We start from the raw sequence: 27,698 nt of genomic DNA on the forward strand, positions 1-27,698 counted from the left end.
TAAGGAGTTCAGAAACATCTCCTCAACCAGCAGCAAGAGGGATTGAGTTTTGAGCCAAATTCTGTTTCTTCCAGTGTTTACTGAAAGTCTGGGCCCTGGATCTTGTCTGATACTCAGATCTCAGTGAAGACCATACCCAGGCTCTGCCACCTGCTGAGGCTGCATTGCTCAGTGAGTTAGGGAGAAAGCTGATCTGTGTGGGTGTCTGTGCTGACACCAGCAGCCCTGGGCATGCCTGCCACCTGCCTCCAGCGCTGCCCAACTGCCCAGCTTGGTCCTTCAGCGTGGGGCATCCCTGTGCCAAAGTGCATGTGGCAAATTAATCTCCAGTGGGCTTCTCCACTCTCACAATCCACCACCCCCATGACTGAGAGGGAGGTGCTTGGGGGAACATCAGCTGCCTGAGACAGCAAGAGGATGCCACTGTGGACCCAAGAAGACTCCAAAGTATGCCTTTGGGAGGTATAACAACCTTCATCTGGCATGCAGTCCCACAGCCACAAGTCTGCTTCATCAGAAGAAACACTCTTCAGGTCTTGTCATTATACCCCAAAGAGGGGCTGCTGGTCTGCAATCACCACAGCCCCCAATCCACAGAGCATCCTGAGGGCTCTTCCAGGACTTCCAGGGGGGCCATTGCAGTTTTCTGAGAATTATTTGCCCTTCCTCTCCTGCAAAAAAGAATGCCACTTAATGGATTCTGCAAGACATTTTGGCATATTTTAATGCAAAGCAGTCTGCAGAAATAGATCTGTTTACATTTAGCTAATGCTAAAACTGGGTATTTCAGTTTCACTTTGATGATGATTACAGGACTGAAGGTATGACAGAACAAATCTCCAAAGATCTTCCAGTTCAAAGATCTGTTGTATACTGAACAGTTTACATCTTGTGAAATATTTGTTGATTGTGATTGTTTCTGAACTGGTCTCTCCAAGCTGTAGATCTAATCTCGCTTTAAGAGCATAAGGGTAAATGATTCTTTTCATCTACTCTTGCAGTTTAAAAGAGGATGCTTCACCGTTGCTCTTTGATCTGATTTCAAGGTCTGCCACAATGCAGAATTATTTTTTTTCCTACCTCTGCTGAGGACTCATGAGAGTTTTTTCAGCTATTGTTGCTTCATTTGAACAAAATAACAACACAACCTTGAGGTCCAGCATTCTTTTCTGGAAACTATTCAAAGTCCATTAAGTTATTAAATAAATCAGCACCTAGTAACAGATTGCTTAGGATATGTATGGATGCAATCTGATTCAGTAATAAACAACTTGGCAATGTGTATATTGCCAGATATTTTTTCCTGTGCTACAGAATGGCAGGGCCAGCTCAACATCTGGGGCTTTTGATTGTTGGAGTTACAGGTTGGCAGCGATTTTAATTTTCTATAGTTCAAAATGTTTTTGCATGATCTGGAAAGAAGAGGAGGATCCTGCTGAATCAAGTTCCTTGCCAGTGTTATAACACTGGCAAGTGATAAGAAGTCATCCTGTTGTGATGGTGCAGTGCCTGTTTGGGTGCTGCTAGTTACCTACCAGCTGGCTTGAAGTGAAGGGGTTGATATGTCTCCTTGTTTACCATTGGTAATCAAGTGTTTAAGATCTTCAGAAGGTAAAGAGCTAGAAAAAGGCAAAAAGGTGTCAAAGATTTGTCCCTTCCCCTCCACTTTTCCTTTGGCTGAAGAATTTCACTTTGGGCACCAGCAGTGACCATTCTGTCTGGGAAGAAGTGATTGCCAGGCTTGGGTCATGACATGGATCTGGTAGCTGAGAGCACCATGAGCTGAGCTCACGTGTACCCCAACCTATCTCTGTGACCCACAAGGCACTCATCTGGTTTCACTGTCTCTCTTCCCCCACAGGAGGAGAAAAAACAACCCTTGCCTTTGGAGGAGGGCTGGGAGGCTGCCTTCATTAGTGTTGGGAAAGACCCATGAAATACAAATCAAAATACCATTTGTTGTCTTTCACATTAGAATAACTCACAGTCAGAATTTCCTTCTAAAGAGGACAGCAGTTTGTTTAAAGATGTGGTTCACAGTGATGTTCTTACCATGGTTTTAAAAGCACTTGCTTGTTCCTGTTGCGATATTTCTCAGAGTGGTTTGGTGAACAAGAAAGAGGAAGCTCTGAAAGCAGCTGTTTAAAAACTGCCATCAAAGGCACAAAATAATTTGAAAACCAGACAGGCTCTGCTACTCTTTGCTAGCACCTTGTATAGCAATAAACCTAATTGCTACAACTGTGGCAAATAAAACTATGATTTCTGTGTGCCTCTAACACAATAATTCTTTCCCAAATGGTGTCTGAGAGGAGCTGAAGCATTTTATTTCTCTGTACTATATGACTTAAATAGACCTTTTTTAATAGCAAAGGTGATGGCTTCCATTCATGTATTTATCTGGGGACTATTTATTTGGTGTGTTATATCAAATAATCTAGAAGTAAGAGCTCAAACCCCTGAAGATACAGTACAGTATTCACCACAAAAATATGGGAAGAAAATAAGGTATGTACCTTAGCATGGTTTTTATACCAGGTGAAATATTATTTCCATTTACAGGCACAAGAACTAGTTTTATGTTTGTGCAACATTATCAATCCACAACAATGGGCAAATGCAAACATAAGACTGGGTGAAAGAGAAGGGAAGGGGGATGTTGCAGTGGACTGGCATCCTTCCTCATGACACCAGGAGTGCACATCAGTTCAAGTTGTTGCTGAGGGTTGGTACTGCCTCTGATTATCTGCTGCCAGTTTACCTTAGTTTTTGTCCTTCATGGAATAAAACATAAAGTGAAGTTAATCAAATCTTTAGAGATATAAAGTGGACAGATTTTCTTCCAAGAGATAAAGCAGACTTGGTGGCCCTATCACATCCATAAGAATGAAACATTGGTCAGATTTTTTGATCTGAAAATCCATGGTATAATTGCTTTTCTAGTCACCTTATTTTATTTTAATTAACATTAAAGTTTTAAACAATAATATATGATTTTGTTGAGAAGACTTTGAATTTTTTGTTTTGCTAGGAATACTTGTTTTCACTTTGTAAATTCTCATGGGGGAGGGGGGAAAATATCGATCAATTTTTCACTTACTAAGGCCATCAAGTGCTACAACAGTGATTATTCCTCTTCTTATCTCAGACAGTAAAAGTTGATACAGGAAGAAATTTTAGAGAGTTTTGTGACAGGTGAAGTCTCTCAGTGTCTTTCAGTATCAGTGGCCAGAGCTGGATGTTTTGAAAATCCTGCCTGGGTTTCTGAAGAGCCTTTGCATGACAGCATTAGGCAGAAACCATCTAAGAAAATCAAGATGCACCATGTCCCTGAGATGAGTGTGTCAGCTGCATCACTTTGTTTTCAGCTCTTCACATTGTGTCAGCGGTTTCACTTCCTTGAGGTGAGCACTTTTCAGAAGCTACTGCCTTTGTAATGCAAGTGAATCCATTAAAACTAATTTTAAATGAGCATCCAAAATGATATTTCATCTTCAAAGGTAGAGCTCTGGTCTTCCATCAGTGCTTTAACCACAGGCCTGATGCTTTGGAGCAGCTCCTCCCTTTCCTGCAGAAATCAAGGGAATAAGGTTTCCTTTAGAAAAATGTCATACCAAAATGTTCCTGGTTATTGCAGTCTTGTGTTGTTAACCACTGTGTGTACACTGATAGGAGAGTCCACAAATAGCTTTTGTGGTATTGTGTGGCCAAGCATGCTGCAGTGGAAATGCTGTAATAGCAGAGGGGAAGGAAAGAGTGTTGCCTTATCTGGTGTGCAACACATGCAGGCAAGCCCTTAGCTGTTTTTCCCTTGTAATTTACATATCTCCTGAGTGTTGAGAGTCACACAATTTCAGTCTTCAATTCTAATTAAGGTGAAGGAAAAAAGGATGACATGAATAACACCATCAAGTCTCTCAGCAGTAGACTGTATAACATAAGGTAATGTTTTCTTCTTGCTGACAGCCAGAAAATAAAAGATATCAGGAAAGGTCTAAATAGAATATATTATCTTCTTAAGTAAATTCTCTAAGCATTTTAAATGACTGAAGGTAAAAAAATTATTTCACCTGTAGCCTTTCTTTATTCTAAAACCTTTTTGAACGCCTTACTTTTGAACTGTATTGTTCATTTTGGTAATTACTTCCAGAGTCTTGGTATAAACTCTACAAGTACTAAGTATTAAGAAAGGTCCAAACTGTACCTTGGAGAGGACCACTGTGAGAGACTGATCATGGTACAGGGCAGTGTCAATTACAGGAATGTTTCTGAATCACTGGAGATAAAGCTGTATATTTTAAGCCACTTTGATCCAGGGTTATGTGGGTAAGAATACAGCTCTTAAAACTGGCTGTTTTAAGCTGAAAATACAAGTTTAATAGATATTAAACATGTAGATATGTATAAGTTCCAAGACATGTGCAGAGGATATTCTGAACAGACAGATGTGTCAACAGACTACATTCACCTTAAGGACTGAATTCCTCATTCCATTGCCTTCTATAGGTTGGGTTTTTTCATGTCTATGTGTAGTGAGTGACAGTGTTTCATACTGAATTTACCCAGAGCAACACAGTCCAGACTTGGATAAAGTCCTTAGGCAGTCTAGATGTGTTACCCTGCTTGTTGTGGAACATTGTTTCTGTTTTTAGACAAGCAGGTATTGATCTAGACAAAGCAGAACACATCAAATGTAGTGTTTTTAAATAAATTTGTACCATAGGGGCTGAAAAGGGGAAAGTATTTTTTTTCAGTGCATCCACATTGAATTGTCATGTCTTGAAGAACTCCCAGATTCTACTGATAAATAGCGCCTTCATCACCTTTCATCCTATCTGCAACAACAAACACAACACTTTTCTGGGTGCCAGGTAACGTTGCTGTGAAGGAAGCTCAAGGAGTGAAGGGTGCTCGCTGTCATCTCTCTAAACTACAACCAGGTGGCAGCGTGCCTCAGGACATTGCTGATGCAGCTGGATCTAGCTGGCCATTGGCTGTCTGTTCTCTAGGACATCGTGGGGATATGTATACTCTGCCTCTGCTGCTGAAAAAGCACCCGTAGGCACTCAGGAGTCATGAGAAGAGGTGCCATTGATTATCTGTCTGTGGTACAATAATGGCAGTACAAGGACATGCTGTAAGTCTCTTGTGGCAATCAGTATCAGATGCTAGACCACAGATTTAAGCATCAGGCTGCACAGGTGTGTGTATGCAGGTACAGATAGGTACATATGGAAGGGGTCACTGCTGCTATAGCCCTCATCAGTGTTGTTAGGAGAGTGTTCTGAGCCAAAACCTACATCCAAGCTGCCATTCTTACCTGCTACTGATTCTCACAGCCTCCTAAAAGGAGGTTTCCACATTTTAGCCCCTTTATACTCTCGTCCTCTAGGCCATCACTGCCAACAAGTACCACAGTTAAACTGGGACACACAACGGGGTAGCTTTTAACCACAGGCAGCTGGGGCACTTGTTAGAGGCAATAGATAAACGTGGATGGTGGAGAAAAGTTTGTTTAATTGGGTGCTAAAGCTGTTGTTCTGTCTGCACTAAATTAGACCACCAGGAATCCTAATGCTGCATGTTCCCTGACTGCTGGGAAGAACTGATTTAAATGCCACTGAGAGGCCCTCACACAGATTTCAGTGTCTGAGATCTCAGAGCATCTTAGTGTCATGTCACATTTGTTCCTCTCATCCATTGCTTACTTTTCCCACTTGCTTACCTCTGCTCATAGAGGAGATTTTTCCATATCCTCAGCTGAAGTCCCACGTGTGGTTCTGCACGTACCAGCAAGGATGCACCAAGCATGGGGACTTCTGCCTCTGTGTGGAAAGATCTCAGGGTAGGAATGGGCATGTTTGTACCTATGTGTGTGCAGACCACGAGCAGTGCCCAGTACTCCACAGGAAAGGAGAGGAGGAGATCATCATGTTGCTTTCTTAACAGCACATGTTGTCTCACATGCATGGCATATGGGTTGCTCTGCCACCCCAGCTGCCTCGAGACACAGCCACCAATGTAGCACAACAATCTTCAAGAACTGCTTTGGCTTCATAGTGGGCACAGATTACTGGGGTGAGGTATCCCATAGACCTCAGAACAAAAAGGACTCTGATCACAGCCCCCAAAAGGGCTTCTTCATGCTTCTTTCTCAGCTTCCTTGCACCTCGGCGTCGTCTTCCCTGGCTCCTGAAAATTCATTTCTTTTCAGTGGGGTGCCTGAAGCATCTGCTCTGCTGCCCTTCACATGCAGTTGAACTTGGCAATGCTGACTGCAAGTGAGAAGCTTAGAACTGGCTCTTTATTACTGTGTCTTGTACATACTATGACAGATGAAAGTCTGGAAAGCTACCTGAGGCTGACACCCAGGTGTGTAAACACTAGAGAGGTGAAAAGTACAGAAATGTCTGTACCCTTCCTGAAGAGATGTCTTCACCTGTGTTTTTCAGAGACTAAAGTGGTAGGCTGCTTTTTGTACTTGGATTGACTTTGCTTGCCTACATGTAGTCCAGAAATGTAGCACTTGAGAAAACTGGGGAAAAATAGTAATTTGAAAACAAGATAAAAAGGCATGATTTTAAGAATTGTAAATTGGAGTGCAAATATGCCTTTTATCTCTTAGAGATACCATTTTCATATTCTTTTGGAATAAATTTTGCTTGGGGTTTTTTTTGTTGTTGTTTGTTGCTATATGAGCTTTTTGCTGTTTATTGCATCTATGGGATCCTGATTTACAGCTGTGTGGGAAAGTAGCAGTGACTCTTGGTCAAAGCAAGGTTCCTCTCTGTGGTATTTTTGCCTTTACTTCTCAGGGTCAAAACATCTTCTTTCCACTGGAACTACATTCTTGTGTTAGTTTCCAGCCTAATTTTGTCCTTGGAATGAATTTGGCTATTCTTTTGCAGTCAATACAAAAACTTATTTCTTCTGTTATTTTTGTTGAGATTGCTGTATTTCTTTTTCCTCTAGGACAGCACATGGACAGACACAAACTTCTCAAAAGTACCTGTGGAATGAAACAAGCTTAAATTGATGACTCAGTCACACAGCTTTTTCTGATATTTCTAAAGATCTTTCTCCTTAGGAAGGGGTTCTGTGGCTTCAGAAGTAATGATTGCAGAATTGGATTCAGGCTTCAATTTTTTGCAAGGTTATAAAGGGATTATTAACAGCTGCATCTGCTAGTTGTAAATTCTGTCACAGAAGTTTGGGATTTGGCCATAAAAGTGAAAATTTCCTTTGCTAGAGTTATCTGAGGGTGACAGCCCTGGCTGGGAAAAAGGTGAGGTGGGAGCAAAAGGTTGGCTTCATGTTTACCTGAATATTTCAGTAGTTTGCTCTAAAGGATGCAAAGCAGAATTAAAGCTGTCCCTCACTCCTCTGGGAAGATCAGGTGGCAAAAATGCTGCTTAATTGTTCTCAAGAGAGGTGGTTGGTTGGTGAGTATTGATTCACTATGGAGCATTTGTCTTGAATTTTGATTTGTATCTGGCCCAGTAGGAAAAAGAATTGGATTTGTCATTGGTAGATGATAAGAATATGCCATCCTTGACTGAAACAAATATCTGTGACCTGTTTGGGAAGATGGAGAAATCAATCACTAAGTGACAAGTCCTGTGTTTGGTAGCCCCAGAATGCATTTCACTGCTTGAAACTGCTTGCATAACAGCAGGGAGTAGACTCCAGCTCTGAGGTTTAAAGTGTTTACTCTGTGAAAATCCTCTGAGTTCAATTTTCTTCAGATATTTATGATCCAGTGAAAATTAAATTGTGGTAGAAGGTTTATGAAGCATGAACATACACATAAGAGAATGCACACAGTTGGATATTCACATCTGCACATTTTCCATTAAAATCCTGACTGCCTACTCGGGGGAAAAAAGGATTAGCTCAGAATTACACAACTGAATTTAGTTACTTGAAGTAATTAGGACAGTGTATGTGGCTTGTGAAGGGGCCACAAGGGTGACTTTTTGTATGGAATCATAGCTTCTAACTTATTAAAAGATGAAGTGTATAAAGTGCCTCCCTTGTTTTAATGATCTGCTGGGACTAGGGACTAAAGCAACTTGTGGAACTGGAATTACAACTACTGCTCTGCAGTATGATAGTGATTCAAAAGGAACTTTAGAAATAATATTTTGAGTCTATCAGCTTACCAGCTACTTCGGAGATTGTGTACAGCTGTGGAAGAGGGGGCACACTGCTCTGCAGTGGCTTGCATAGAATGGGGTATGAAGGGGCTAAGAACATATAGTTCCATTTTCAGTAGTGTTTGTCTACTGTTTCACAGAGAGAAAACAATTTAATCCTTTGTAGCAATAGGTCCTTTTGGAAATAGAGAAGTCCAGTACTAAGCCTACCTTCTGTCCTTTTCTACTTGTGGGATAATATGTGGTGGTTATCTGTAGTAATATCTGGGGATGTTGCAGTTTAGAAAGATTTACTTTTGCCAAGTTGTATTAAAAGTTTGTTGAGTGGTGGGTGCTTTTTTGGTTGGTGTGTTTTTTGGGTTTTTTAAAATTATTTTTTAATATTGTGTGAAAGATGCTGTACATACAATACATAGAATGGTAGCAGAATATAAACTGGCCTGGAGACATAGAAATGCTAATTTTGGGCTAAATTGCTAGCATATACTTTGTAGTAGACAAAAATTGCAGAGAAGTAATTTCCTGGCATTCAAGCATATATCTGAGAACACCTGTTATTATAATTCCAGCTTTATGTTCCAAGTGAATAGAACTCAATAAATATTACATCTTGTTCTCATTTTCTGTATACAGACTTCAGTTTCAATTTACATATGCTGTGGAGTGTTTTTCTGCTTCCTCTGCTTGTTGTTCTGTATATTGTCATGTACATAGCAACACCTTGAATGGCTTTGCTATCTCTCTGAGACATACTGTATGAGGGGATGTATTCCCCAGATTTATACTCCCTGTGTTGATTGTTTTACTCTGGGAAGAAATCCAGCAAACCCAAAGCACGATATTACATTTCATGTTAAAGATTATGACAGACAGGTGACAGACATACAGAGCCTGCTTGTTCCATGCTTGGTGAAACTTGTGTCTTTGGTCAGAAAATCAAAATATCATAAAATATTTTATGAGGTCTAAATATCATATGTTCAGCCCATTCTGTGCCTCTGAGTGCCTTGATCTAGCAATCTGTGTAGTGCTGTCACAGGCTGGGAGCCTAAGTTAAGGCATGTCTTGATTTGCATATGGTACAGATGGATAAAAATATTTGCAAGTTGGTATTGCTGTATTTTCCCCCATTCCTGCTGTTTCTGGTTGTTTGTGAATTGTACTTTCCTACTGCTTCAAGTAATCCTTAGTAATGCTAATATTAGTAGGCTTAATAGCAACCAAATAAGATATTATTTTAAAACTGGATTTTAGTTTCTACAGTCACATCATAACTTTGCAGTTTGACAGGGAGGGGTAAAATACTGATTTGTTAGGTGTGTGAAAAAGAACTTTTGTTTATCTTGTGTTTTTAAAATGGGCATAATTAAATCATTGCTAACCAAGAAAACAAATTACAAGTGCTTTCACTGAAGTATTTAATTTGCAGTGTTCATTTGCAAAAACCCAAGGGATAATGGGGATGGATCCTGTGATGGGTGCGTAATTTGATGCTTCTGGTGCATGCAGCACTCTCATCCTAATGACTTTCAAATGATGGAAAAAATGAGTTGTATTCATCTGCCATCGCCTGAGAATCTTGCTTGCATGTATCAAATGGTGCAATCAGTTGAGAGGACTGATGGAAACTGACAGCACATAATGTCATTCCAGCGAATCTGTGCACTGCCAGCAGGTTATTACTGAGTTTCTTTCAACACCTGTAGATTTTGCGCTTTGATTTTCCTGCTTTGTAGTCTTTCAAACTCTCCCTCCCAAACCCCTATCCTCTTATGCAGACACAGACTGGTCTGTGATTGACATCTTGCTGTTTTGAGAGGGAGAGTTGCAGAATAGCTCCCACAGACTGAGAAAAGATCCAAAATGGAGGGAGATTCTTTGGTTATGTAGCTACCATACCATACATGCCACATGACTGGCCATGATTTGATTAATGGGGTGGAGAACTAGGGAGAAAAGGAGTGAGAAGCCTTGTGGTCACCCCCTTTCTCCTGTGCCCTATGGGGCAAAAATATTCAGTCTGTAGCTATAAAATCAGAAATTAAGTCATTTTGTCCAGTTGATCAGAAGTTTACTGCTGGCAATTGCATATTAAATATGCTGTTTTGTGATGAAGATTGAAAACCTTTTCTTTGGCCTCCATGGCAAACTGAAGGAGAGATGGCTTGTGCTTGTCCTCCAGCCCAAGCCCGTTGACAACTATGGACTTGGAGATGGGGATGCCTTTGTAAGCACAGTCCATTCTCAAGGCTAAAATGATTCTGCTTCTCTCACCAGGCAGCAATATCTGAAGCAAACAGAAAAGGGCTCCTGAGCCAGGAGGTATCTTGTATGACATGTATTCAGACAGAAATTGCTGTGACCTCTGGGTTACCTTTGCTTATGTAAGGCAGGGGATGGCAGAGCAGGAGGAGGGAGACTGCTGCCCGCCCCAGGGAGCAGTGTGGGCAGGGCACACTCTGCTTCCAGTAAATTAAAAAACTTCCTGAGACAGCGCCAAGCGGCCTTAACGTCCTACTGGCATTGACATAACATCATATCTGGTCATCACAGCATTTATGCTGTCTGGTCAGAGACAAACTTATCTTCTTCAGACATTTCTATAGCATTTCCTCAGCCTGAGGAACTGAGATTCCTGAACCAACAATCCAGCTCATTTCCTCTGAAGATACAGTGTTTCTAAACACTTAGTGAGTTGAAACATTGATATGTGGAATATCACACAGTAGGAAGGTATTATGGGTATTTGATGGATCTTCTAAGTTTTTTGCTTGAGTCCAACAAGCATAGGCCCCCGTGAATTTCCATGCTGCTTCAAGACATCTTGCTTTTAAATTTTTGGGGGATTTTGTATGTTTGCTTCATATTAGCACAAAAGGAAAAGAAATGCTTTTACTTCTGTTGGAGCTCTTTTGGGTGCTAAGTTGCCCATGAGCACATTTAGACTCCAGGACTCTCAGGTGCCAGGACTTCTTCAATTAGCAGGGACTGTCTTCTGCCACTGGCTTTTTTGTGCTCTGTCTCTCTAAGTATGCCACTCTTGCCTCTCCTTTTCCTTCTTAACTGATTTTTTTTTCTCCCTGTCACTTTGTAGTAGAAGTTGTAATGTTGCTGGACCACTGCTGTGCCTCTCTGTCCTTTCTTTATCAATCAAGTCATGTGGAACAGAGAGAATGCCTTGAAGGTCACTGCCTCCCCTTTGTTCTGCCTATATATTGAAATAAAGGGTGCAGGCAGGAAGGAAATTAGCGGTGCCCCCTTTTTTAGGGGGCACCTCAGCCTAAAAAGCTGCACCTCAGTTCTAGTTCTGATGCTGGCTGTCCCATTTATAACTTTCATTTCCCCACAAGAGCAGTGCTGTGTGATTGTTAAAGGAACTGGGATTCTATAAAACAAAATTTCCCATGCTGCGATATGGAAAATATCATCTGACCCATCTGTGATGCAGAATGAGTAATGTGAATGGAAATCATGTGGAAGTTGTAACATGGTGAGGGATCCTGAGCAGTGGCAGAGAACTGAAGCATGAAAATCCTAATCTAAACACAACAACCTGTTATTTCTCTCATTACATTTAATTGTCAGGGTTCTTTTTTGTTCACCCTGCTGTAGTGGTTTCAGAGAAGTGTAGTGCCCAGGCTTGGTGCAGTATTCTTTCAGAAGCATCAATATCTACAGGTGAAACAACTGTCTATAGATTCCAAGGTGAAGTTTGTTTTGGAGTCACTGTTTGTCTGTCACTTGTTTTTCCAACAGCATGGCACATATGTATTTCTGATGCTGTCTAATCTCCACATCTACCTATTTCCATGTTGCCTTTGTGCAACTGATACACATATTGCACATACAATATGTTCATATGGTATTATCATCTTATTTCAAGCCCATTTCAGTAAATTTAGACTTCTAAATCTGCCCTGCCATGTACTTGTAGTCTCTTCCAGACACTGTCTGTCCTGTGCATGTTCTCTGTCTCGGTGTCAGTCAAGCCCTAAGTGAGTATCACACAATACAGCCTTTCTGTTTGGCAGCAAACCTCTGAGAAGGACATTCTGGTTTTAGATTGTGAAAGAGCATAAAAAAGTTGTGTATTCATTTAAGGTGTAGAGCTTGTGTATTCATTTAAGGTGTAGAGCATCTCTGACTTCTGTCATACAGAAAGTCCTTTTGTCCTGTCATAGAAGGAAGAGTGGCACAATCTGCCTCTGATAAATCCACATTAATTTTTTCCTAACTCTCTGTGACCTACTGGGTGTTTGCAAAGAGAGAGCCTATTTCCTCTCCTGTTTCCTGTGAGCTGAAGTTCAACAGGGCCAGGCAATCTCTGATCAGTCAGCATTATTTGTTGCTCTCACAAAGGCAGAAAATCTTCTGATGAATGCAAGTTCCCACACAGAGTCTGTCTCTTATGTGGCAGTAACGATCATCTATTTAATTTCTATTTTCACAGCATTTTTATAGACACTGTTGTCTATCTATACTTTTGATGGAAAATTTCTGTCAGACTTCCTTTCAATAATCACAGCTGAATATACAGTCCTTTATTTAGAGAATTACTATGGCAGTGGAAATTGTGGTAGTGTGCTTTCTGGAACAGTGGGAGTTAGAGAGCAGAGTTCTGTCTCTGACGCAAAAGCATTGATCTGCCTGTAGCTTTACTACTGGGAGATGGAGGTACATCAGCCCAAATTCACTCCAAAGAATCTGAAGCTTTTAAATGACAACTCATTTCTCTTTGCACAGAATATAGAGTGTCTGGGATAGATATTTAGGTACCACGTATTAGGAAAACAAGTCAGATGGATGAACTTGGGCAACAGAGAGCAAGTAAATGCACTTTGAATTTAATTATTTACTGCAGGAATTGATGCAGTCACTTAACCTCCTGCAAAAAACATGGGGACCTCACTAAAAGCAGAATGGCTGAGAAGGACTCCTTTTGGTTACAATTGTGATACCCAAAATGCTGAGATTAAAGACAAGTTGATGAGGCAACTAATTTAGGTTGTAATACAAATTGCACTAAAATTAATGCATGGGCTGCAACTTCAAGAGAGCTGAACTGAGCTCTAAGAGAGAAAAGAATTCACTAAACACAGAATCATAGACTATGCTGAGTTGGAAGGGACCCACAAGGACCATTGAGTCCAGCTCCTGACCCTACACAGGACCATCCCCAAGAGTCACACCATGTGTCCAAACCCTTCTTGAGCTCTGCCAGGCTGGTGCTGTGACCACTTCCCTGGGGAGCTGTGCCAGTGCCCAGCCACCCTCTGGGTGTGAACCTGTTTCTAATATCCAACCTAAACCTCCCCTGACACAACTTCAGGCCATTCTCTCGAATTCTGTCACGGATCACCACAGAGGAGAGACCAGTTCCTCCTGGAACTGCCCCTCCTGTTCCCTTCTCAGAAGGCTGCAGTGAGGTCTCCCCTCAGCCTCCTCTTCTCCAGGCTGAGCAGACCAAGTGACCTCAGCCGCTTCTCATCCGGCTTCCCATCAAAGCCTTCGCCATTTCATTGCCCTCCTTTGGATGCTCTCGAGTAGTTTAATCACAAGACACTACAGAATATTTTACTTGCTGTTTAAAAGTTTTATTTAGTTTAAAAATTTTAAGTCTTTTTCTTAAATAAAAATCTTCCTATGGCTTGTCTGATTACAGCAGAGGAGGAGTTAATGAAAGCTTCCTCTGTTCTCATCTGTCCTCCAAATTTTCAGTTTAAGATTTTTTTCTATATCTGAACCTGTCCAAATATAATGTCTTTTGACCTTTACCTTAGTTATTTTTCACATTAATATCTTGTTCAATTTCAGCTTGCTAGTTTTGGGGGAGAGATGAATTAGAATCAGAGGAGCTGATGTCTCTGTGTCCCCCTCCTGCTCAAAGCAGGTTTTGTTAGAGCAGGTAGCTTGGGCAGACCAATGTTGGGTCTTGAGTATCTCCAACGATGAAAGACTGCAGGCTAAAAAGAACTTTAAAAGAACTTTAAAAGCATGCAATCTAGCATCTCTTGGTTTTTTTTTTGTTTTTTTTTTTTTAATCAATGGCCTTTGTGGGAGTCCCATCCCATTGCCTGGCCAAAACAGATCTCTGCTGAGCAAATGACATCCAAAACAGCTCTGAAAGCACTGTCATGATCTTGGTGGATGGACGAGTATCCTGGGTTTCCACTAGGAACAAGCAGGTATTCATAATTCTAGAGAGATCTTATGTGCAATAGATACTCCATCCTTCCCAGGTTTTTTTTTTATAGCCTCAGTTGAGGTTTAACTGGTATGTACACAAAGTGGTCTTGGTGGAATTTTTCCAACAGGGAGATAACCTAGCCTCAGCTTGATCACTTTATCTCCCATTCAGTTTTTCTAGCTAGATTTCTTTGTTGGCTGCTACAGAGCTTGCTGTTAAGGAGCTTGCTATTGCTCCTTTGGATCAGTGAAGAAGATTCCACCAGATCTTTTGGTGGACGTGGAGCTGTCTGAGCTGACTGCTGAGTTCTTTACCTTGAACCACTCAAAGTGTCACTTCTGTGAGTGTGTTTGATACTGATTTGGTGGAAAGCCAAGTGTGCAGAGGGGAACATCACCTCCTGTAGCGTTCCAGCAAACATTTGGGACTGAAAACTGCCATGGTGCTGGCCTCCATCCCTGCTGACCTGCAAAGAACAGTTTGAGGAGACCAGAAAAGCCCAGAGGAATGGTAAGGTCTAGGACTAGAATTAAAGGTGACTCTCTTTTTTGCTGATCCCCTAGGGCTTGCTTCTTACAAGATTTGCCCTCCTGATTTCTTGAGGCTGGTCACACTTTGCAGAGATGGGATGACAGGTAGCTGTCTTCTCCCTTCCCTGCAGCTCATGCTTGGAGGGATGGGGGCTGCTTTTTTCCTCCTGGAGCCTCTTGTAGATATGTCAGTAAACCACATGCATTATGTTATGGGAAATATTAAATGCTGCAACTTTCTTAAAAGATTAATTTTTTCCCCTTGGTAAACATTATATGAATATTAAATAAAATATTAGCTCAACAAGTTGCATGTATTACTAGCAGCTCTCACAGGGGTGCTCATTACACTGCTGATTTTAAAGGGTCTTGTTTTTGAAATGGTAAAAGTTACTTCTTGTATTTAAATACCATTACTAGTTTCTCAGTCTCTGGGATAATATTAGTATTGAGACCCATAAACCAGAGGAAAAAGAACTTTAAAAGCATGCAATCTAGCATCTCTTGGTTTTTTTTTTTTTTTTTTTTTTTTTTTTAATCAAGGTTTTTAATCCTGAGGATTCTTAGTTTTTAAAAATACTGAAATTCTGCTTTGACTAGACTTGCTCTGCAGCCTTGTACTTTCTATAGCCATTAAAACCAGCCTCAGTTTTGGTCATACAACTTGAATGTTAATAATGCTAATTAACTTTTGGCATGGCAAAATGGCAAGATTATTAAAATGTTTTTTAGTTTTGTGTCCCTGTGTTGACTGATTGGATTGTTTGGATGTCATTAGGCTACTTATTTATGGCAAGAGTATGAGCAATGCACTGTAAGCAGGGGAAGTTATTCCTGGCTGCTTAGCTAGAAGTTCAAATGTTAATTTTTGTTAGTGTTTAAATTGAATGAAAGCATAATTTTGTTCAATTCTTCAGTATTCCAAAGAAATCGATTACACAAGAGCAATTGAGGCAACAACCTTAATCTCTCCTTTTATTGTACAAGTTGACAGTGCCAGTATTAGCCTGCAGTCTTCCTGACTTGTTTATGAATGTTGTACATCGCTTTGCAGTCACTTAATAAAATTAAATTTCCTGAACTGGAGAGAAACTGCTCAATTATTTTTAGAATAAGAGCCCAGATATTCACAGCATGGAGATAACAGTCATATTTTATAAAAAAATATCCTCAGTTGAAGGATATATTTTGCAAAAGATGCCCTAATGGAGATAGTGTTTAATCTTTCTGTTATCACTGGATTTTATGTATATGACTGAGTTCCTGATGCAACACACACGCACCATTACCACCCCTGCCCTCTTAACCACCCCATGCATTAAAAACCCAATACTTCCTGACAGGAAAAATAATTAGGAGCAATCCTTCTCTCCTACCAGGGATCTTTCTTATAGACTGATGTTCTTCCTGCACCAGAACTCAATAAAAGAACTTTTTTTTTTTTTTTTCAGTCTAGTTCAAGAACTTGACCATTTGTATTGATTTTTACCTTGAGAACTGTGTGTAAAACTTGGGATCAGCTAGGGAATTTGTTCTGTTGGATCATTCTGTCATGATTTAACGGCTGTATAGCTCTTCTAGCCTCTGTGAATGGAGCCTGCGAAATCTCCAGGGCCTTTGTACAGTCTTCATGACTATGGTGTTTATTAGAAATGGTGTTTGGCTGCTCAGCAGCCCGTGACTGAGATAAGAGCAGAGTGTCAGCCCCTGTAGTATCATTTTGGTTTTGTATCTCCTAGTTCTACCCTAGCAGCCAGGGCAATGCTCATGCCTGGAACTTTTCTAGTCCCTGCAGTTTTCTGCCCTTCCAGGTTCAAAGTGTATTTTAGGTCTGGCTTCAAGCCCAGTGGTCTAAGACTGAAGGACTACTCCTGGGTTTTTCAGTGACTGAAGGAGGACATTGATTTAATGATTCTGGTTTGCTAGATGTATGGGGATATTGCTGCATGATAGAAGTTAAAGATAGGTTTTAAGTTTGGGTGGGGTTTTTTGGAGTTACATTTCTGAAGGTTGCCTGCTGGTAATAGGTGGACACGGAGATCTAAGTTCTATATGAGTAAACTGAAGAAGACTGTGGTACTATCATTGATGGGTTTGGTATTAACTGGCAGTTGTCTCAAGCATTCTGCAATGTTAATATGCACCTGACAGAAAACAGTGCAGAGAATATATTTACAAGAAAAACAGCTAAAATTATTTCTAAAATGGAAATTTAATAAAGTGGAAAACAGATTGAATGAACTAGTGAGCTAAGCACTACTGGTATGTTTTAGGTGTGTCTCAAATTTTCCTCATTAGAGGGCTGTGGTTTGGTGTGGGTTTGTGATCAGAATGCCAAGCAGTGCCGTCAGAAAGCAGATCAAAAATCTTTAAATCTGCTTTTAAAGCATGCAGAGAGAGGTACAACAAAATCGTCCTCCTTTGCTGTATCTGTAATAAATAATAAAACCGGAACGGGGCAGGATGATAAAAGGACTAAATGAATGTTGCTAATGAATGCCTGTGTATAGACTTAAAATAATTTGGTGGAAACAAGTTCAGAGGTTTACTTTGGCTGCTATTTTGCAGTTCAGACTGGCTGATGAATACAATAGTCTTGCTGGCCTTAATATTCATTAATTCAAATCATGTCAGTCATTATCTGTTCTTTTTACTCTTCTTTTTTTAGAACAGGTGCTTGTGTATTTGATCAGTTCTTACTGAGGTGGCTCGGTTTGATTTCTCAGTATAATTGCAGTTTGTGCACATCCACAAGTAATGTTTTTGAGTTTTGCTTTTTATTGTTTCTTGTTCCAGTAAATCAGTCATAGAAGAAAATGTGGAGTCATCTGAGGGGAAGATCTAAGTACCCTGCTGAGCTATCTTCAAATCAGATATCTAGCAGACTGGCCTGGAAAAAACAACACCATCTGGATATGGAAAGAACCCTTAAGATGTTTTTGCATCACAGAAGGTTATTGACAGGGTAAATGTGCAGCAGTGAAAACCTGCCAGAAATCTGTGAGCTGGTCCATGTGCTTTCCAGCAGCAGTGGGTGTTAAAACTTCCTGGACTAACAGCCTGCAGCTGTACTTTAATTAGCTCCCCGTGAATTTCAGCTCTCACTGAAGTTCAGTTCCTAGATGATAGGACTACTTGGGGAAAAAAACCCCTTGTTTGATTTATTATTTTCAGTTCCCTGTATGGATCTCTCCCAAAAGTTTTTAATTGTCAGTAGATGAAACATAGTGTTTTATCCAATCTAAAGTAGTGATAGCTTACAGAGTATGTGTTTAGCCATCTAAAAAGATCAGCTTTTTAACTAAAACTGTTCTTAAAGCCAAAAGACTAAAATTTCTGCTCATGACAGTTACCAGACTTTTCCATAGCAGGTGTTAAAACCTCCACTAAGGAATAAGCCTTTGGAGAGTTGCATTCCACCACTAACCTAGTAGAAGCACAGATGATACTTTAGGTTAGCATGGCAAAGGCAGTGGGTATCACATTTAGCCTGATTACTTATTCAGGATGTATAGCTATTACTTACATGAAGATGCTTGGAAATGGGCTTTGGAATAAAGGGCAACTAGAATAATGTGTCTGCTTTTAGCTAGAACCAGCTGCCTCATCAAGTCCACTCCTGTGATCACTGCTTGTTACTCATTTTAAGGTATAAATCAGTATTTCAGCCCCAATACAGCTAGTAGGACTGTTTTTTCAGAAGCTCTCTCTCCAGGCCTGGAGGAAAAAAATTGATCTCATCCCTCTGATTGTAAGAAAAATTTTATTGCATCATGCTATTCACCTGCACACTCTCAGCACACTTCAACAACTGTCTTGGATTTGGGGAGCTGTAAAGGATGCTTTCAGTGCGTTCTGTTAAGCAGAACTACTTCCAGGAGCTGACCCAGTCTAAATCAAAATGTGGTGAAAGTGAAGTTGAAAGAAAAATGGCTTAAAAGCCAGCCTGTGCTGTAATCACTCGGTGAACCTTTCCCCTCTCATTTGAGTTCATTATCCTGACCTGAGGAAGCTTAAAATCAGACTGAGTGCAGATGTTATCAAATACGACTCTGTATTCAGAGCTCTGTGCTGCCTCCTGACTCTGCTCCATTTTTAGCTTTGGAATAATGTAGCACTCGCATGATTTATTACACAAAACATTCTGGCAGCAGAAAGGATCAAGAGTAGGTGGAGCCGTTATAGCTGTTATCTAATTCCTTTTGAATGTTAGAGAGTATTAAATTTTAAAAAAAAGGGTTTTTTATGTGTGCTCCAGGGTTTCCATTTTGTGTTGAAAAGGAGTAGGTTATCTAATAGCTAGTTGACCCTCCCTAAACAAGGTAAGATCCAAATGCTGGAAATCAAAAGCAAGAATTCCCAGTAACCTCAGGAGGGGCAGGGGGTTTAACTCCCTTGAGTGTGACTACAAAAGAGACTTCTCTGGAGGGCAGCCTGGACATGTCCCTCACCAGCCTGTGCCTGCTGTTGAGAGATCAGAGGTGGTGCTGGAGGAAAACAGGCACTCCCTCCTGCATCTCCTCCTGGTGTGTGACTCCCACAGCAGACTCTCCTGGATCTACCAGGATTGTGGTGTGAGGAAGGAGGAGGTAGGTGGGGACAAACTTGTACCTTTTCAAGAAGCCTCTGCAGGCTGCAGTGAATAAAAAACAGCTAAACATGGGAGCATGGGAAGTACTAGCAGCTGTTAAAAACCTCATGTTCAAGCACAGCATTGTTTTTTCCCTGTTGAGAAAATTGGTTTTTTCCCAACTCGTGTTGAATGATGCAATGGGCCACTTGTGATGAGAACAGGGAACAGTCATAGCCCTAATCCACATCTGTGGGTTAGGCAGTGGGACCTAGGAGAGGGAAGTGCCACCATCTGAAATCTCCTCAGCAAGGAGATAGCACTGCAGCCCCTGTCCTGCTTCCTGTCCTCTTGTGTTGGATTTGGTGGCTTCTTGAGGAGACCATGTATAACAGCAATGAGCTGTGTACAGTGCAAGTGCCAAACATGGCATAGACGCCTGACAAAAGAGGAGTGTGAGGTAGGAGGCAGCATGAGCTTTGCTGTGTCCTCATGGTTCAACTCCTGCAACCCACAGCACCTCTTGGATGTAGCTAATGCAGAGAGCGGGAAAGAACTGGCTGTGAATAATGGATTTAGAATATTTTGGGAAAATAGCACTATAAAAAAATCAAAAAAGATGAGCTGGAGGTTGCATTGCATCAGTAAATCTTGCTCTGCAGTGCAGAAGCAATGAAGATTGTGTTACTCTTTTGTTTCATCAGAAAGTGTGTTAATAAAATTATTTGGTTTATTCTTTTGCTCATTCTGCTAGCCTGAGAACAAGACATGGGAAGCTTTAGGCATCTCCAATCTGCAAGCACTCTTGTCTGTTCAACTTTCAGCTTGATTGTGTGTGACTGTGTAGGGAATAGGAACAAAGGCTTCCTTTTTCCTTTGTTTGCCTTAGTAACCTTGCAATGAAAAGTCAAACCAGTTTACATATTTTTATAGGATTTTAATGTAGTTTATATAGGACATAATTGGAAGAAGAGTAAACCTAGGTTCTCCTTGCAGTTTCTGGTCCCTGCAGGGTCTCCAGCCTGTTCAGTGATATTCAGCTATTAAAATTCATCCTGGAAACATTGCCCACATATCTTTGGTCAGAAAAGGCAGCCTTCAGAAACACTGTAAGCACCTCAAGCCCTCCTGCACCTTCTGTCCATCCTAGACAGACGGGGTGAGTGCATGCTCAAGCAGTGCAAGAGGCTTTGTATTCATGAAAGAGGAGGAGTCATCATCTAGTTTTGAGGAAGGCTCTCAGGCTATCTTTAGCAGACAGACAACTGCTGGGTTGCACTTATAGAAATAGCAACAACCTTCTTGTCTGACTTCAGTGTTGTTGAGGTCCCTGCTGCTCAGCTGATGCTTTCATGTCTTTCCAGGGATAATTCCTACAGCTGCTGCAGGAAGTCAGAAACCATCTACCTCTCCATATTAATGGTACCTACTTAACCCTTCTCACCTTGTTGGGAGAAATTTTTCACTCTGGATTGCTTAAGAAACAATGTTGGCTTCCTGAGTAAAACTTGAATGTATTTAGATAGTGCTGTTATTTGCTTTTCCAGCCAGGACTAGGTGGTCAGCTATGGTGGCTATGAGTAAAGGTGTTTTCCAGATGCTCAAGCACTGTAGCTTGAATGATGTCTTCTGTCATCTTCAGTTCCACAACAGCAAGCTGTGCTGTGCATATGCTAAACAAGTCGTAGTCAGCCTGCAGAGGTGACTGTTAACGTAGGATGGAGTATTTGTATCCTAAATGTCAAGAGTTTGGCAGTAATAACTACCAGTGATTAATTAGATGACATGAGCTGTATGTGATAATCTCAGTATTTACTGGAGTTGTTGTACTTTTGAAGTTTATGAATGATCAGAAAATAGGTTAATCAGTATTTTCATAGTTCTTGTTTGCAGCTCTTACTGTAACCACCACTGTAGTCATGTCATTCAATGTTAAGTAGTCATGCAAAGAGCAGGGAGTTGGTCTTAATGATCCTTTTGGGTCTCTTCCAACTTGATATTCTGTGATTTTACATAACTTACAATTGTCCTTCCTTTTGGAAAAACAGGGAAAGACTTGTATTTGCAGTGTTCCAAATATATTTGTCATGTTCCTCACCCATCTCTTGTTTTGCAGGGGATAGTTTTAGTTTTCATTGGTCAAGTTAGCAGTTGATTCAGCTAATGACTTTAATATCATATGCTTGTGAAAAGTTGGCCAGGAGATCACTTTCTCTGTTGCTGACTCAAATGCCCACATACAGAATTCAGTGTTATGAATGTGTTGTATAAATTTATGAACAGTCTTTGCCTGTTTTAGCAAGTATTAATTTTTAAAGTAAATTTAATCACTAAAAGTTGTCTTCCTCCTTTCTTTAGTCATATGGTTTTCTTTTCTGATATAATAGCCAGGCTACTCTATACTGTAAGTGTATTCTTATTGTATAGACTATAAGAGAAGGCAGCAGATTTTTTCAAAATCAGACTTTCTTCTGGATTTAGTGACTCTTTAGTTTCTGAATAGCAGTTGGGAATGCAATAGCCTGCCTTTTCAATGGTGCAGTTCTTTTGCAAAATAGAAGACATGACCTGGAATGAAAGTGGAATAAGCTTTATTTCTCATAATTATTCCCTGACTGTGTGGTCATCTGTAACAAATATATTTTGCGGCTAGGGGAGGGGAAGGCTGATTAGGAATGGGAAGTGTTTGCGTGAGCAGCATATGCATGGAGAGGACAGAAAAGAGCTGACATTCAGCTGGGAAAACTGAATTGGGAAACCATACCAGAAGTAGAAAACAAACAGACAAGCACAATAATTTTTTAAAATGTATTTTTGATCATGTTTTTTTTTTTTTTTTTTGTTTGGTTTTTTTTTTGGGTTTTTTTTTTTTTGTGTGTTTTTTTTGTTGTTGTTGTTGTTTGCTGTTTTGGCTTTTTTAATGTGCTAAGCAGCACAATGTTGGGAGTTGGGCAACCCAGTGGGAATTCCTGCTTTCTTGTGGTGTATCTTGGGACTGACTGCCTGGCCCAACTACAGGTATCTGAATCTTAAACAGGGACAGCCCAGCTCAGTCACCTAATAGCCAATGGCAATCAAAGGGTTTTAAATACACAAAACCCACCATGTAGTGATGTAAATAAGACAATTACAATCCATTTAAAAAATATTATTTATAGCCTTTAAATGGTGTAGAAAAACACATACAAGATAGCTCAAATGATGAGGTAAAGGGAATGTGTATAACTGGTTTTCTTTTGGAACTGCAGGATATTTTTCTTAATATTGGTATCTAAGCATCAGGCTCCAGCTTATTGGTGAAAACCTCAGAGGGTACTTTAAAAGAAGGCTTTCTGCTAATGCTTTAACTGTGCCCTCCCTTCTCCATGGTGGGATCCCCAGGGAACATTTCCTCCCTGTTAGATATTGCTGTCATTAGTCTCTGTTGATATGTTAGCAAAATAGATGTTGCTCCTGACAGTCTGGGGCTGTGCAGTGTCTGTACAGGTTGGAGTCTGGTGGGATCTGTCCCTGAAATACAGTGCAGTGCTGTACTTTGGAGCACACAGACAGGCCCAAAGACAGATCCTAGACAAACTCATTTTTGTTGGTTCATTTATCATCTTTCATAAACTAGGATATTTATTGACTGTTGTTTGTTGAGCACATTGTAATGGTATTTTGCACTTTTTCCTACACTTTTATTTCTTCAAATGCAGCTCTCCTATGGTGCCACACAGGACAGTGTCCTGACAGGTCCAGATGGTCCTGTCAGAAGACTGCAGAAAGCTCAGTTTCCACAAAATGATATATCGTCATGCCCTTGTTTTAAAGATAGCCACTCAGGGACTAAATGCATGGGCTTCAGTATCTTAGACCAGCTTGTGTTCTAGTGACTTTCATTCTTATTCAGTGTATCTGTAGGAATAACCTGGGAAATCAGTTCCAGGAGATGGCTGTGTGCTGTGGTTTAGTAGTTTTCACTGTGTGTGCCTGTGGGCTGGAACACAGTGAGACTTGGGCCTGCCTTCCATCTTTCATCCACTCATGTGTATGTAGCTCCCTATCTGTATAAGGATCTCAGGACAAGAGGAAATTGCCTCAGGTTGCATCAGGGTTGTCAATGTGGCAGTGCCAGGGTAATGGTTGGGCTTGATAATCTTGGAAGTCTTTTCCAGACAAAATGATTCTGTGATTCTAAGAGTAGAGGTAGTGCACTGCTGTTGTAGTAAGGGGTCTTTATTCAGCATTGTGGATGATGTGCTAGGGCTCTCCTACATCTGCCATACAAGAGAGAATGCTGCAAGGTCTCAGTTCTTTCTTAGGTCATCCATTCATTTTCTTTGTAGAAGGAGATTTAAGAAATGGTGTCTTAAATTCACAGAAAGAGATCATTAACCATAATAGTGAAAAATGCAGCATATGTGTTAAAAACATATGGGTAAAGGGAGGCCCTGAAATCCTTGGAGAGAAACTAATCTGACTTGTATTTGAACTTTTAAGTAATCCATTGTAATGCCATCATCATAGCAAATATCAGTGAGCAGTTTCTCTTGACTTCCTCTGACTTAACATGGTTAATCTTGAGAACACTGAGACTGTAGCATTTGCTTCCAGTTCAGTTTTGTCCACCACTCCATCTGAAAGGCAGCAGCTCCTATCTGGCTTTGGAGCCTTGTCCAGAAAACTATACATCTGTTCATACATCTGCGAGATCAAGGTATACTGGGTTATTCTCTAGCCTTCTACTACCCAAAAGTGAGATGAATGTAATTATTTAAGTCACAAATAACAACATACTGGAAATTTTACCTTCTCCTTGCACTTATGCTCCTTGGAAAATCTGTGTTGAAGAGTGAATTACATTTATGAAAGTAAGAGGTTGGAACACAAAGCATGAGCTGCCTGCCCAGAAAGGCCAGGAATTGATTCTTGCATTTATCTTAGAGGGGTAAAAAAAAAAAAAAATCCTGAATGGAGGCCAATCTTAGTGCAAATCATAACCAGGCCTGGGGTTTGCTTCTTCTATAAACTCCTGAGGTCACTGTTTGTTCATGAGGCTCAGAAGAAGTCATCTCTCCACTGCAGGGATTCCTGAATAACTTCTGTGTCTCATATGGTGCAGGAGATCAGAGCTGTGTGTTGTGGTGTTTCCTGACCTAAAATGTGTGTGCTTCAGTGAACAGGAAAGCACCAAAAACTGGAGCAGTTGTTTGTCGGAAAGGCCAAAGGACTGCCTCAGCACCGAATTTAACACAAACCCTTGTCATGTCAATTAGTGTTGGGTTCACCAGGGGCTGCAGTATTAACCAGACCTTTGTTGTGCTGTTGTTTCTTTATATAGTTAATATGACACCAAATCCCACAACATTGTTCACTCCATTATTAATGGCTATCATTGCTAAACAATTTTTAGCCTTGTCAGAAAATACTTGAGAAAAAGAAAGTAATCCTCTGGCAGATAAATGTGAATGCTTAAACAGGGCTTTCACCACAGCAGTTTCTTACTGTCTTCATTGTTGCCTACTTTGAGTACATGTAGGGAAATACCTCTGCTTGACTGTGTCCTGGCTTCTGCCATCTTCCTGTGACAGAGGATGAGCAGGACTCCTGAGGAAGAATGGTTTTTTTTTCTGTTAGGACAGGAAAAAAGTACGTAAGACTGAAATGATGAAGTTTCTACCTCTGACACCCACTTGCATATGTAGCTGTCTTCTGGAAAATGAAAAACCTAATGGTGTTAACCACTTAGGCCTTGTGAATTTACACCAGTCCTAAGCTATAGAAAACACTGCTTTCTTCTTGTTTTCTGGTTACAGGCTTCAGGCAGTGTTGCATGTAGTTGAGATGACTTGGCCAACTGATTGTAGCACTTGTTAAACAGAGAGGCAGAAAGAGAGAAGTTTGTAAGAGGAATGGAGTCTGCCTTTTGGAGAAGCAGGATTTAGTTGATGTTGCTAATAATAGTGATTTTTTGCATTCCTTGTCCCTGAAAAAATTTCTCTGCAGTTTTCATTATTTGAAACAATAGAAACAGAAAAGTATGGGCACTTGTGATCCTTCCAGACTATCCATCCTGATGGTACTTTAATCCTTTTGTGCCTTCTAGATAAACAATTTTTAGAAGGTAGTGGTAACTGTATGCACTTATAATTTATCAATATGACAGATGCTATGGAAGTGTTCAGACTACATTGAAAATCTCCTGTTTCTAGAATAGACTCAGATTATGGGGTTTTTGTTCAGTTTGGATTTTTTTATCTGTGGTAACACATGAAGGTACCCAAAACCTTGAAGACATTTGATTGGATTTTTTTTCTTTTAAATACCAAATTATATAAAGTGGCTTACTTCCTGTTTTTTCTGAGTTTTATGACTCTTGCTTTTAGAGATAGGTGTGTCTGTGTGTAGTGGCGTGGGCTGGGTATCATTACCTCCAAAAACAACCTCTGCCACACACCCTTCCTTTCACGCACTGCTAAGCCGAAAGCTACGCACCGCTACTTGGCATGGAAAATAACAGCATACATGGCCCGAGGAAAAACAGAATCATATTTTTTCAAAATTTGGAACGAAGATTAAAGCATTTTGCTTACTTTCTTATGTCTTTTCCAGACTGGATTCCATGTCATGATCCTTTTGCTTTACAAACTGGTAGATTTTAGGTTAGAGATGTTAAGAGATAGGCTGCTGGATCACATTCTTCATCACTGTGAGTTCACTGTGAATTATCCTATGGTATTTGTGATTCTTTTCACATTGCTTTAGCAAAGAAGCCTTCATCAGCTGCCTAAGGAAAGCATCCCACATTTTGAGAGCGCTTTCTTCTTCCCCAAGGCTCATGCTCCCTCTCAGTTGGAACCCTCATTCATAGTTACATCCTGTGCTGACAGATTGTACTACATCTCATTTGGAAAACCTGAGTTGACTTTTGAGGACATGATATTATTGCATCTCCATGGAGTTTGTTTCTAGGTTTTATCCCCTTCCTTTTCTCAGGCTAGCAGAGGTCAGGGTCTGCCCTTGCTGTTTGAAAAAAGCAGTTGCCTTGTGCATTGGAGAGAGGGTGAGTTCTGCTTTGGTTTTCCAGCAATACTTGCCAGAAATGAAAACCTGTGCACCAGCTATGATGCTTTCCTCTTGCATTTCCATCTTCTGGGCTGGGTGAAATCCTAGCAGCACAGAGGGGAGAAGAAGAGATTGCACTCCCAACTAAATGGCCTGCATTCCTTCTAACAGTAGAAATAACTTTTGCTGTTACCATTGCTAATTTTAATATAAATATAACTTCTACTTGCATGTTTTAAAGAGCAGCAGTAGGATCAGGCATTAGGCCACAGCTCTGCAAAGAGAGTCACTAGATTGTGTTTTATGTTCAATGTACTGTGCCAGGCACAGTGTCTTGCCCTAGACTGGAAATGCCACTGTGTTGTAACTAATAAGTAATAAGATCTAACTATAATTGTTTCATTACTTGAAGAGTCAGACCCTTTACTGAGGGGTTTGCTAATTGACAAACATGTTGTTCAGCTCTGCATTTCCATTAAGAAGTCTGCACCAGGCTTCTCTGTATCTTTGTACTGAGAGTACTTTTTACTTTGACTCAAAGTTATTACTCATCATAATTAAAAAAAAAATTAGACAAGTAAGTTGGACTTCTGAGCTTAATACCTTGTTTTAAGATTCTCTTCACTGCTGTAAGCAAGATAATGAGGGATTTCCCATGTTGGGTGCAGCCTGTGTCTCTAGGTGACAGGAGAGGCACAAGGCAAGGGGAGGGTGGAACAGGGATCAGTAAAGCTTGGCTTTGACTTGACAATCCTTGCAGGCACACAACTGCTCTGAGTGTGTTGGTACTTTCTGCCTTGGCCACCTGAGACCACCCTGCTTGTGCCAGGGACATGCTCCAGAGCACTGAGAAGTTAGTTTTAGACTTAAACACAGCCATAATAGTCTGAAAATGGACATTCCCTTCCTGGTCCTTACACACATTTCTGGTGATGGGCGATGTCTGGGGCAGGTTGTTTCTCTCCCAGTTTCTACAGAACTTGGAAATACTAATTTTACACTGTCTTTCTATGTTCCACAGAATCACAGAGTGGTTTCTACTAGACCACATTTCTCAGAGGTTCATCCAGTCAGGCCTTGAGCACTTTCAGGGAATGGGCAAGGATTTGTTTTCCTCCCACAGATGTTCTTTCAGGGAATGTAGAACAGTTCTGAATTTTACTGGGTATAGTAATTGCTTCTCCTTTGCAAAATTACACTTAACACCG

At 40.6% G+C, this 27,698-nt stretch overlaps 1 protein-coding gene across 2 annotated transcripts in view; it reads left to right on the top strand.

Annotated features, from left to right (window-relative positions):
- The window catches only part of TMCC3 (transmembrane and coiled-coil domain family 3), a 133,000-nt gene that overhangs the window by 22,175 nt on the left and 83,127 nt on the right, over positions 1 to 27,698 (top strand). The gene's annotated exons all lie outside the window — the stretch shown is intronic.

Source organism: Melospiza melodia, chromosome 4, assembly GCF_035770615.1.
Source record: "Melospiza melodia melodia isolate bMelMel2 chromosome 4, bMelMel2.pri, whole genome shotgun sequence".
Classification (NCBI taxonomy): domain Eukaryota; kingdom Metazoa; phylum Chordata; class Aves; order Passeriformes; family Passerellidae; genus Melospiza; species Melospiza melodia.